This window comes from Triticum dicoccoides, chromosome 1B (genome assembly GCF_002162155.2).
Source record: "Triticum dicoccoides isolate Atlit2015 ecotype Zavitan chromosome 1B, WEW_v2.0, whole genome shotgun sequence".
Taxonomy (NCBI): domain Eukaryota; kingdom Viridiplantae; phylum Streptophyta; class Magnoliopsida; order Poales; family Poaceae; genus Triticum; species Triticum dicoccoides.
The window spans coordinates 43,496,993-43,509,886 of NC_041381.1; the positions used below are offsets into that span (position 1 = coordinate 43,496,993).

A 12,894-nucleotide genomic window follows, 5' to 3' on the forward strand; every position below is an offset into this window, starting at 1 on the left:
CTCTATTCCCCTTCTTGAATCATGATATAAGTGGGAGGGGAGAAAGTAAACAAGAACGGATGGTGAGGGAGCATGCCCATTGAGCTAGCCACAAGGCATTGCACACCATGCTCAACAGTCTGGGGTCTGCTCTTGGAGGAGTGCAACCTGAAGGAGTGAATCCGAGGATCAAGGGCATCAAAAATGAGATTTTGTTTCTTCACAAGGGGAATCCATTTCAAGCCACTAGACATGGGAGGCATAGGGAAGGGAAGAGTAGCTTGAAATGGCAGATCTTTGACAAATTCCTTTCATGTCTCTTCACATTCTCCTACATCAACTAGTAGAGTCTTAAAAATAGTCTGCTAGCTTCTTGGAGTTTCTACGGGCTCCTCTGGAACGTCTTCATGTTCATCTGCTAAATCTAAACAATCCATAACATTTGGGAACACAGACGATGGAGCTTGTCTATGGCCAACGTATGCTTGGACTACAGACCATCTAGGAACACATGTATGCGCACACCATAGGTTTCATCGTCTCATTGGTAGACAATCTCCCTCATCCTTGGATGGAAATATAAGTTGGAAAATCATTGTCTTCACTCAAAATTTTGCAATACCATCTTGGCCTCGCAACTCTACTATTGTGGGAAATCAAAACCAACTTTCAAACTAGACATGAGATTGTCCACCGTGTGGCAGCCAATTGCGCCATCAACTGATAATACACACGTCACACATGGTAATCGAGGCGCAGCGTGGCATCCCCATGTGTTCCGTCCAGTTGACTGTAGCGGCAATGTGGCTGCTGTATTCCCTCTACATAAGACGAAGCCAAGATAGAATCTCCTACGTTGTTCATACCGGAGAAAACACCCAACAATATTGTGTTACCAACTTACCACTCGAACAGATAGCCCTAACTTGGGTAAAACCTCCTACATGTGCTTATCATACCTAGATTATCTTGCATCTCATACCTAGATTATCCACATGCACATTGCGTTCACAAAACTCCCAAATCATGAGCATTGCCACGAAATCCCTGCAACAGCACAACTTTATGTTTTTTCCGAATAAAAGTTGCATTTATCATTCTCAGAATTTATTTTAACAATACAAAAAGGATTTCCCTTGAGTACGGAACATTCTTCTCAAGAGCTCAAAAGAATTTCCTGGTAACAGACAAAAACGAAGGAATGTTGGGATATTAAAAGTTTCACAACTCATGAGCTTGTGGAGGTATGTAGATAGGTACAGGTAAGAGGGGAATGGGGCTACAAAAGCATAGGCAACTGGAGGGCGAGACTGAGCACGTGAGTGTTCCTTTTTCTGTGTAGCTCTTTACAATATCCTGCGCTTACAGGGCATTCGCCAGGGGAGAGAGGTTACGGGTTAACATGTCTGATCCCTATTAATCTCTCCCCCTTGAGTTCCGTTGAGGGGACCACCACTAACAAACCATAGATTTACACTTCAGCCTGTAACTTCTTCCATGCCAAAACAGTCTGTAAGTGTAGCATTTCCTATCTCTTTCTTCGTCGTCCCACAGCTCAAAATCAGCACCACAAAGAACCCCAGCAATCTCACTAGTATGATGCTCCTTCTGTTCATTAGGTAGCCAGTGCAATATAAGCCCAGCCATTAAAGCAGGAAGTACCACAACCATCGACAAGTATCCAACAATTATGGGCCCAATCACAAGAAGTCGCGTCAAACTGATAAATGACCAGGTGAACGCTAACTTAAGTTTATCTTGTAACCTTGATGACACAACTATGATTTCATCCCCATTGTTGTTGGTTGAACTTAGGTATTGGATGGAAGAAATCGAACAACCTATTAACTCTTGAAGCAACCCGTTTGGAGAAACAAGTTTCAAATGAAGTTGATGCTGTCAGTTTTACCTCTGATGTTTTGTTGTGTCACACCCATTTGGTAGAGAGACGGGGCCATAGAAGTATATCACCAGAAGCTTCATCAAATTTACTTTCCAATGCAAAAAACCTCGTATCATATGGAGTTGTGAGTCAAAATCTCTAGTCATTATCGTGGAAGGTGTCCAGGCTGTCAAGGCTTCGCGAATTCCCGAGAAGCTCTTCAACAACTGCCAAAGTTGACCGCTTATTCCCCCAAGGAAGCCATGCAAAGATGCTTGCTTTTGAATTCTTTTCACACCTAGCTAAGGGGAGTTGTCCATGCTATAAAGCCCCATCTCACCCATCCATTTAGAAACTTTTTGTCAAACCATTCAGCTACAAGCTTATGCAGCAAGACTGCTACAGAGATCTTAGAGATCCTTGCTACCTTTTCTCTTGTGAGTTCATCCGAATTCGTGAGAAGGAGCCTCTGGTTCCCCCTAATTTGTACTCTACGGTTACGGTCATTTTGTGTGGGTTAGCCCCGGTTTATAGTTCTGCAATTGTTCGAATAGCGAGTTGAAGTTGTAGTACCTTCGGTCAGCCATTCCCAACATACGGGTTGCATCCAACCTTGGCGGGTATAAAGCTAGTTATCCCGGCTGCTTGCAGCTAGTTATCCTCCTCGATTCGATCCTACGACGGGAAGATCGGGCGATCCTCGGGCATGAACTCGTTCATCGGGTTTGTACGTATCAACCATGAAACATTCTTCTTGCACTTTTGTGAGTAGGATCCAGTACAAATGACAAGGCTCCAATGGTAAGGCCCGTTGTTAGAAGCGATGCCTCGAAACTAAACCATTCAGATGTTAGACCCCCTACAGATTAAGCATCAGTTAGTTCCATGAGTAACATCTCAAGTTTATTACAAGTAAAGGAAATTAGAGAACCTATATGCATGATTACTACTTACAGTTATATGCAATTAACCCCAACAGCAGCATGTAGAGACAATTTATGAGTGATACCCATGCGGTTCTTTTACCGGTAGGATCAGCAAAAGAGAGCATTCGGTACCTGAATCAACAAGTCAATCAATGTAAAGGCATGTAACATTTTGATCTAACTTCTACAGTAGGTAGATCTGGTAATAACCAGTTTGAATTAATAATGGGAAAAGTATATTTTTCGTCCCTCAATTATTTCGAAAGTATAGAGATGGTCCCTCAATTTCAAAACCAGCAAACTTTAGTCCCTCAACTTTTAAAACCGGATAAGTTTAGTCCCTCGTACCGCTTTTGATTTTTTTGCTGATGTGGAGTGGTTTTTTGATTGAAACTACGTGGGACTTGCATGTCAGTGACTAAATAAATAAATAGCTTCAAACAAAATGCACGCAGCACATCAAGTTCGAAAGCAAGACCTTATTTTTAAAACAAAATGAACGTGCTAACCACTGCAACAAAGAAGCGTTGTATGAAAAAACAGGTAGGCATCGCTTTATATATATACGTTAGATATCAGACATGTCTCACGCCAACAACTAATCTAAAAGCGATTTCCATTTTCCTTTATTCCTAATTAAAACTGAAGAAAAATAGTTATGCCATGCTGTGTATTTTCCCTTGTTTTTTGCTTGTGCGTATGTTTACATTAGGCGTTACAAAAAAAAAGACTTGTAGGTTGATTTGTGTGTATCTTTTTTTTACTAGGTGTTGCAGTTCAGATATATATCCGCTGTAAATGTGCGTTCCTACAAAGAATAGACTCCTATTAAACTTGCCTCTAAAGTTAACCACAAAAACTGATTGGTTCGTTAGCTAGCTCATGTGCACCCAGCATGACGTCCCGAGTTCAGGTCCACTTTGCACATATTTCTTCCGTCACTGACAAGCAGGCCCACGTAGTTTGAGTTTAAAAAAAACACTCCACGTCAGCAACAACCAAGCAAATGTGGTATTAGGCACTAAATTTATCCGGTTTTAAAAATTAAGGGACTAAAGTTTGCTGGTTTTGAAGTTGAGGGACCATTTTTATACTTTTGAAATAATTGAGGGATGAAAAATATACTTATCCCATTAATAATTAATAATTCAAACTTGGAATTAAGTCTACCTACCCTCCAGTAGGTAGATCGGATCACCCGGCAATAGATTGGGCAATGGTTCATGTTGTACGAAGGCAGGAAAGGGCTTTGTCTGTTCATCGATAACATTCTATGATCAAGCCTAATGAAGATAGTCATGGACCCTTGGCACAAAGTCCAATCCCAACCAAGAAGTTAGGTGAGCCATCTGAAGGACCTTTTTTTGCCGAACTATATGCAAAACACGGCGAGCAGTCGTGTGGTTGATGTGAAAACCAAATACAACCGAGGAGCCAGGTGAAGTATTTGTAGTTTTTTTTACGTTGCTCATAGATAGGATTGAACACCATACTAGATAGAATAGTACTATGTCCATGTGCGGGAACTGGGTTTGTATGCATGGTCATGTGAAATATATTTCTTCAACATTTAAACTCCATCCACTCCCCATGACCCCCCCCCCCCTTATCCTCTGGTCCTACTGTTTAATTAGCTTCTTCACACCTTCTGAAGCGTTGAATTCTACATATCCTTCTCTCCTTTCTTCTTCTAGTCGCTTCACATGGTAGTTCAAGTTGAGATACCTTCTCATGATATATAATTTCCACATCTGATATACACTTTCCTCCTTTACCACTAAATTTATCCCCACTCACCTTTAGATCCATCTTTACTTCCCTCGTGTGACTCAAGCCTATCTACTACTTGCTTTCTCTAATCCCCTTCTTGAATCACGATATAAGTGGGAGGGGAGAAATAAAACAAGAATGGATGGTGAGGGAGCATGCCCATTAATTGAGTTAGCCACAAGACGTTGCACACCCTGCTCAACAGTCTGGGGTCTGCTCTTGGAGAAGTGCAACCTGAAGGAGTGAACCAGGGGATCAAGGGCCTCGAGAATGAGATTTGTTTTCACAAGGGGAATATTCATTTCAAGCCACTAGACATGGGAGGTATAGGTAAAGGAAGAGTATCTTGAAATGGCAGATCTTTGACAAATTCCTTTCATATATGTTCATATTCTCCTGGGTAAACTAGTAGAGTCTTAAAAATAGTTGCTAGCTTCTTGGAGTTTCTACGACCTTCCTCCAAGCTTCAGTATGTTCTTCTAAATCTGAATGACCCATAGAATTTGGGAACACGTAGGAGGGAGCTTGTGTATGACTGACATATGCTTGGACACCATCTCGGAACATCTGTATGTGTACACCATAGGTTTCACTGTCTCATTGGTAGACAATCTCCCTCATCCTTGGCCGGAAATACAAATTAGAAGAAAATCATCGCCTTTGTGTCTTTACAGAATATTGCACCGAAAATGTTGCAATAGACATCTTGGCCTCGCAACTGCACTATCATGTGAAATCAAAACCCACTTTCATACTGGACAGGAATCGTCCACCACGTGCTAGCAAATTGCGCCATCAACAGATAATCAACACGTCACACATGGTAATCGAGGCGCAGCGCGGCATCCCCACATGTCCCATCCAGTCGACTGTAGCGGCAATGTGGCTTTTGGACAAATTCCGTCCGCTCTACACAAGACGAAGTCAGGATAGAATCTGGACAAGACTTACAAGATCAAGAGACACATACCGTAACCATATCGTTCATACGAGAAAAAACATCCAACAATAGTGTTACCACTAGAACAGGTGGCCCTAACTTGGGTAAAACCTTCTACGTGTGCATCCCATACCTACATTATCAACGTGCAGATTGCATTAAACAAAATTTCCAAATCATGAGCATTGCCGCGAAACCCCTGCGACAGATCAACTTTATGTTTTTTTCCAAATAAAAATTACATTCATCATTCTCAGATTTTTATTTTAGCAATACAAAGTGGATCTCCCTTGAGCAGGACATATTCTTGTGGAAGAGCGGAAAAGAATTTCCTGATAACAGAAAAAAAGGAATGTTATGATAAGTAAGGCATTCATTACTCATGAGCTTGTGCAGATATGTACACAGGTACAGGTAAGAAGGGGAATTGGGCTACAGAAGCATAGTCAACTGGAGGGCGTGATTGAGCACGATAATGTTCCCGTTTCTGTCTAGCACTTTCTTCGTCGTCCCGCAGCTCAGCAACACAAAGAACCACAGCGATCTCAGTAGTCTCATTGGTTAGGCAGCCGATGCAATATAAGTCCAGCCATTAAAGCAGGAAGATACAAAAGGCTACCATGGAACATTCTTCTTGCACTCTTGTGAGTAGGATCCAGTACAAATGATAAAGCTCCAATGGTAAGGCCCGTCGTTAGAAGTGATGCTTCAAAACTGAACCATCCAGATGTTAGACCCCCTACAGATTAACCATATGTTAGTTCCATGAGTAACATCTCAAGTTTGACCAAGTTTATTTGTTACAAGTAGAAGCAAATGGAAATTATTAGAGAACCTATATGATTATTGGTACTTACAGTTATACCCAATATGCATGATTACATATCCCAAGTTTGACCAATTTTATTACAAGTAATGGAAATTAGAGAACAAATATGCATGATTACTACTTACACTTATATGCAAGTAACCCCAACGGCAACATGTAGAGGCAATTCCTGAGTGATACCCATGCAGTTATTTTACCACTAGGATCAGCAAAAGAGAGCATTCGGTACCTGAATCAACAAGTCAATCAATGTAAAAGCCTGTAACATTTTGACGACACTAGGTAGATCTGGTAATAACCAGTTGGAATTAATAATTGAGTTACACTCCAGCAACGTAGTCGTCACGGCATAAGTACGCAAGGGCCATGAAATGTGATAACTGCCAAAAGTACAAAGCAGTAGGCAGAATCATAGAGTTGAGTGACACTTCTGATGCTGCTACTGCCCACCTGTATCATGATAAAAATAAGGACCAGATGCCATGTGAACATATTGCACAGCTCCATTCAATAAATAAACAGGGGTGCTATAATATACAGAATATATGCCCATGATGCCTATAAGCAACCCCCTTTTTATTTGCTTTCTTAACATGTCAGTGTATGACCTGAAACAGCCTCCAAGGCAGCGGTATCATCAGTTTGGTGCTTTATGTTAGCAGCCATGGATTTGAGAGTAGTTCATAACTTCAATTTGTTTGTTTAAGCTGGTAGGTCCAGATGTATCTACGATATATATGTTGCTTTTATTCGGACGGGTCTGATATGGCCTTGGGTGCACAAGCCAGCAGGAAATAGGCTTACCGGTGAAGGCATTGGATAGCTTATTCTAGAGATAGGAAAGGTATGAAAAGGAGTAATTCAAGTAGTAATTGTCCTTGTTGGATACAGTTGGGTCCATTACAAAAAGTGTAGTTAAATTAAGAAGAGCCTAGCTGAGTATAAACCATAGTAAAAAAGAGGCAGGCCTAGGCACTAGGCAATAGCATAATTGTGCTTAAGCATGTGCTTTGGTCAAAAAAGCGCAAGGCGGTGGCAAAATTCACAATTAGGAAGGACTTGCTCCAATATTCGACATATAAAATACCCCCCTTCAACCTGCACCTAGACAATCCAGACATGTGTCATCAGCACTAACATTCCCTAGAAGTGGCGGAATGGCCCCAACAACTGCTCCCACCATGTATTGACATGGTGTATTTGCTTCAGTGGAGTGTATACAAATGCATACAGGATGAGATTGGATGCTGCAAGCCCAGCAGCTAAGTATTTAGCCTGCAAGACATTGCCAAAATTTCACGATGTTTAGTTCCAATAACAGCATAATACCAACTACAGCGACCGTACACAATTGAAACAAAGTGTAGAGAAAGTACAGGCAAACGGCAAAGAGTCGAACCTTGCAAGCCAATAATGTTGTTCCTGCAGCTCCAACACTTGTAGCCCACATGGCAGCATGCACAGGACTAATACGCCCTGATGGTAGGGGCCGTCGCATTGTCCTTTTCATTTTAGCATCATTCTTTACGTCGAACACCTGAAAAGGATGTCGATGCACCATGTTCATCGTCTCTAAGCGTGATAACCAGGTTGTATAATGATATCTATAAGTCCCAATAGATGTAAATATGTAGGAAAATCAGAATAACTTCTCAAAAACTTGTAGTGAAGTATGAGATTGCGCGACGATGAACACAAGGATTTGAAGAATGTGAACACAATGAATATTGGTTTGGTTAACCATCCTGCCAATAGAAAAGGCTACCACAAAAAACAAGCCCATACCTGGTTGAGAGTGTTGGCAGATGCTACAACCATCATGGTACCAGTGCATGTGTAGCAAAGTCCAGCAATGTCTACAATGCTGCCACTCCCGAGCACATATCCAGCCCCCGATGTTGCCACAACAAGTGCACTAGATACCATAAAGAAGGGAACATAAAATAAAATAAAATGAAATAAATGCAATAAGAGAACAAATAATTCACCATTTACAAGGAGTTCCAAGATGCAAGACGCAGACCATGGCAAACTCATATATATTACCATATGCGGACAGATTGCAAGAAGTTGAGTGCCATTACAATTTATGAAATCTGATGAATGGCAAAAACTAATGATACTAAACACCTTTTGACAAAAACAAACAGGACGTAGTTAAATGCTAGTTCACTTTTACCACTATGAAGGTCATCTTAGATTTTCAGGGCACACTAAACCACTAATCGACCACTATGCATACATTGTCAAGGTGAACCAACCAGGCCAGTAATGATTTGGCAGCAGCCACAATCTGCTATCTAGGATCTCCATCGCGCACAAAAGTTTTGGCCAAGCTCTAACATTTCAGGACATGGGTCCAAAAAGCACAAGAAAAATGGATGGTGAAGCAAGAAACAAGAACAAGAAGAGGAGAGGTCATGTGTCAAACAAACCCAGTCTGCAATACACTTACAATTCCATTTCTACATCATATAATTCCCAAATCACCGAGCAAGTAAAAAAATTCATTTCTTCAGAATGTAGCCACAAGAACTGAAGAGCATATTTTCTTTACTTGATTATGAAAAACATCAAATGTGAAAGGAAACGGGAGCAAATCGCGCACCTGAGGCGGGCTTTGGAGAACTCCCAGTAGCACCGCCCTTAGTGCCGCGGCACATCGGAGGCAGAGGCGGCAGTGCACCTGAGGCGGGCTTTGGAGAGCTCCCAGTAGCACAGCCAGTAATGCCGCAGCACGTTGGAGGCAGAGGCGGCACTGGCGTGGCCTCTCCACATGGAGGCAGGGGCGACGGCGAACGACGAGGAGGCCAGAATGATCGGGTGGCTGCTTTGGCCCAAAGAGCTTCTCCTTTTTTTTCGGAATGAATGAACTAAACTTTTAGAGAGCGCCAAGGCACTAATTATACAACCCCAGGGCACTCATTATACAAACCCAGAGCCACTAATCATACAACCCCAGGGCACTCATTATACAAACCCTAGGGCTCTAATTGCCATCTCTGGTTTGATTAGGTGTGCAAGTATACAGATCATGTGTGCTGCCTAGGCCTAACTACTTACCTAATTATTACTCCCTCCGTTCCTACATATAAAGTCTTCTTAGAGAATCCCTATAGAGTCTCTAAATATAAGTCTTTTTAGAGACTCCATGGGAAGTCTCTAAAAAGACTTATATTTAGGAACAGAGAGAGTAAAATACAGCTCAAGAACACATCATTGGAATACAGATGGGATGTGCCCCCTGGTTGCCTAATTAGACAGATCAAGAACACATGACCAAAAGTACAATAGGAAATTATACTAGCACTCATCTACTTGCGTCAACCCTGTAACAGACAGGAATGGATCAAGAAGACATATTTCTTGACTTGACTTGCATGCACCGGCCGGCGGGTGTAGAAGGTATCCACCCTAGTTCACCGAGTTGTTCACCGAGTTGCCTTCACTAGTTAAGCGTCAACCCTACCACTGGAGTCGTTCACCGAGTTGCCTTCCGTTTATGGTGCACCGGCCAGCCGGTAGCATACATGCTCATGATTAATTGTTCAAAATCACTAGCTAAGGGTTACTCTTTGCAAATGTGACTTCCCACCTCCTCTGGTGTTGTGCCACTTGTCACTTACACATGATATAGCTTTGAATTTAGATTTCAGCCCATATTGCATCTCATCTCGTTCTACTTCGATTTTCGATAACCAACACACACACACACACACACACACACACACACAGACAATGTTCCACTAGTAGTTATCACCCAATAGTCTTCTACTCTACAGGATATGTAAAAAGATGTGAAATAGTAACACATAGTGTATATTACAGTGAACTGTACGTGCTGCAACCACACCACACCATAGCTAACAGTGGCGGCCAGCACCACACAAGAACAGAAAAGAAAAGAAAACAGAGTAACTTCACACTGAAGATCTCCCTTGAAGAGGGCAACTATACCGATTGCATTGATCATTTGTATACGTATGAGCAACCCTGCAAGGAATCAACACATTCACAAGCTCAAATAAGACGAACATACGAAAATTTCAATCTTTTACCCTAACAAACCAACAGAAATCAAGATGCAAAAATTGGTTCCGGAAACGTACATACTATCCGTATCGCTGTTCAGTATTTGTGCTTTGATGAAACCACATATTTCCAGGAGTTTGGCTCCCATAGTTTAGGCCCTGACAATGAAAACCAATGTCAGGGTCTCTATGAAAAAATAACTGCACCCAAGCCAAAACAACATAATTATCCAAATACATGGTAGAAGACCAGCATGTGGGCAACGAAGCCGAAGTAGTTAGCACCATTGAAAGTCACTGCCTCACCGGGCAACAAGGGGCGGAAACCTAGACGAACAACAAAGACAATGTATCTGTTTTTCTTTTTCTCTTTTTGGTGGAGGAGACGCTAGGTTAAGCCATCAAGCAAAACAATGGCCGGCCACAAGACGGAAGTACCGATGACAGCTGGACCCAGATCCCTAACATAGAAACTCTTAACATATTTTGACACCCAAGACAAGGAGTACTAATAGGAGAAATACTTTAGCGTACTTGTACAAACTATCTGTCCGCAACAGAAAAATTCAAACAATGCATGAAAGAGTACAGACCAAATAAATCACAATAATCATGAAGCAATTAACCTATCCTTAGGCATTACTGGTCATTTTTAGATGTACATTCCAGTTTATCAGGATACCAGCCATGAGGGTTGACAACTAGAATTAAGGGCTTGACTTAACCAAGATGAGATCAAGGGTGGCTATTCAACTAATAGCTGTTTAAGCTTTCACATGTAACGTTGCCATTTAGTGTGCAGATAACTGTGTGATTAAATAACTACACAGGTATATTTTGAATTGTCCAGTGAGTCAATAAAATACTCCTATAATACCTGTCAGAAGTAGTAAAAATAACCTTCACATGTAATGTTGTTGCTGGCTCCTCCGCAACTGCAGCTCAGCTGCGAGCTGAGAGCACTTCCTTCTTGTTTCCTCTAGTTCATGCTCCAGGTCACCAATCTACAAAGATTCATCAGATCTTATCAGGTGGCACGATATGATCTCCTTCCCTAACTAATTGCTTCAAATGTTATGGCATACCGTCTCCTTCAACTGTGTACCTCATTGCCGAAGATCTTTACGTCTGTAAAGGATGTTTTCAAGTTCAGCTTGCAAAGAACAAAGTGGTAATGTGGATTTCAGGCAATAACACAGCACTAACTAGTCCTATTGGTTGAAAAATGGCAACCCACGTGTTAAGAACAAGGCAAGTGTTAAAAGTGAGAACAGATATATATAGCCTTCACACAAAATTCAACATATGAGTAGGTGGTTCTCTCTCAGAAAATGAATAGTGAAAGTGTAGGCACATTCTGATGGCTCTCTCTCTAATGGAGATGGAAGTGGAGGGGTATATATAGCCTCCACGCAAAATCCAATCGTTACACACATTTGACCCAACTCGGCCAGACCGAATAAAAGAACTCGGTGAGACCGATTTAGTTCAAAATGTGAACGTTAGAAATCTCGGTGGGACCGACATGATCAACTCGGTGAGATCGATGTGCTAGGGCTTAGGGAAAACATCAACTCGGTGGCACCGATTGCATCAACTTAGTTAGACCGAAGTGAGGAAATGAGTCAACAGAAAAAATGTCAAGCAAACTCGGTGGGACCGATTGCACATTTTGGTGAGACCGAAATAATTACAGCATGCAATAGAGAGTTTGCAAGGCCATCTCAGTGAAACCAAGATCCATATTGGTGAGACCAAATTTTCTAGGGTTTCTGGCAGTGGCTATGTCAACTGAACTCGGTGGCGCCGGATAGATCAAATCGGTGGGGCCGAGTTTGACTTTGGATTTTGGACAAATGTGGAAATGACAAAGTGGCTAAGGGTTTTTGGAGCAATATCACTAAGCACTTGAGCAAGTAGACCATTAAGCAACACCTCATCCCCTTTTAATACTATTGGCTTTCCTATGGACTCATTGTGATCTGATCACTAAAATAAAAATGAAGAGTCTTGAGCTTTTACCAATCTTTGTCCTTAGCATTTTGAGGGTCCACAACTCTAGTCCATGCCATGCCAATCATTCAACTTTATGAAATATTTAACTTGAATTGATATTGGTTAAATGAGCTATATGTTGTTATGAATTATCAAAACCATCTGGGGATTAGTTGGACTTTCAAATAGTGTGCAACATAGTTTCTTCAAACCCTTGGGCGTTCTAGGATTCTCATTTCTTTGGTCTATCCAATAGCACGATGATGGATTGAGTTCCTTCATTGCATATTCATGGTAGGTTGGTCGACATGTTGCTGAAGCTGGTGATGTGCTTCTTAGTCTCACTCTCATCTCGAGACTTCTAGTAATCTCAATGTTCATTTCTTTACATAGTTCGATAACATTCATGAGGAAATTGTTCCTGATTGGTGACCTAAAAGGGGCAAAAAAATAGTATGGCCGTCTTTTGATATAGATACTCCTTGTCTTGTGGAATAGCTCAATAATATGAAAACATCACTCAATTCTTCTAGGAGCTGTTT

The 12,894-nt window shown here is 41.6% G+C and overlaps 1 long non-coding RNA gene and 2 pseudogenes across 1 annotated transcript; all 3 read right to left on the minus strand.

Annotated features, from left to right (window-relative positions):
* Positions 1-1,200: 1,200 nt before the first annotated feature.
* Positions 1,201-5,114, minus strand: LOC119350075 (annotated as a pseudogene).
* A 759-nt stretch (positions 5,115-5,873) lies between these two features.
* Positions 5,874-9,104, minus strand: LOC119350076 (annotated as a pseudogene).
* Positions 9,105-10,132: 1,028 nt separating this feature from the next.
* LOC119300723 lies at positions 10,133-11,466 on the minus strand. The gene is made up of 3 exons (XR_005146679.1): positions 11,235-11,466; positions 10,436-10,516; positions 10,133-10,319 (listed from the first exon to the last, which is right to left on the minus strand). It is a non-coding gene; the product is annotated as an uncharacterized LOC119300723 (long non-coding RNA).
* Between the last annotated feature and the right edge of the window lie 1,428 nt (positions 11,467-12,894).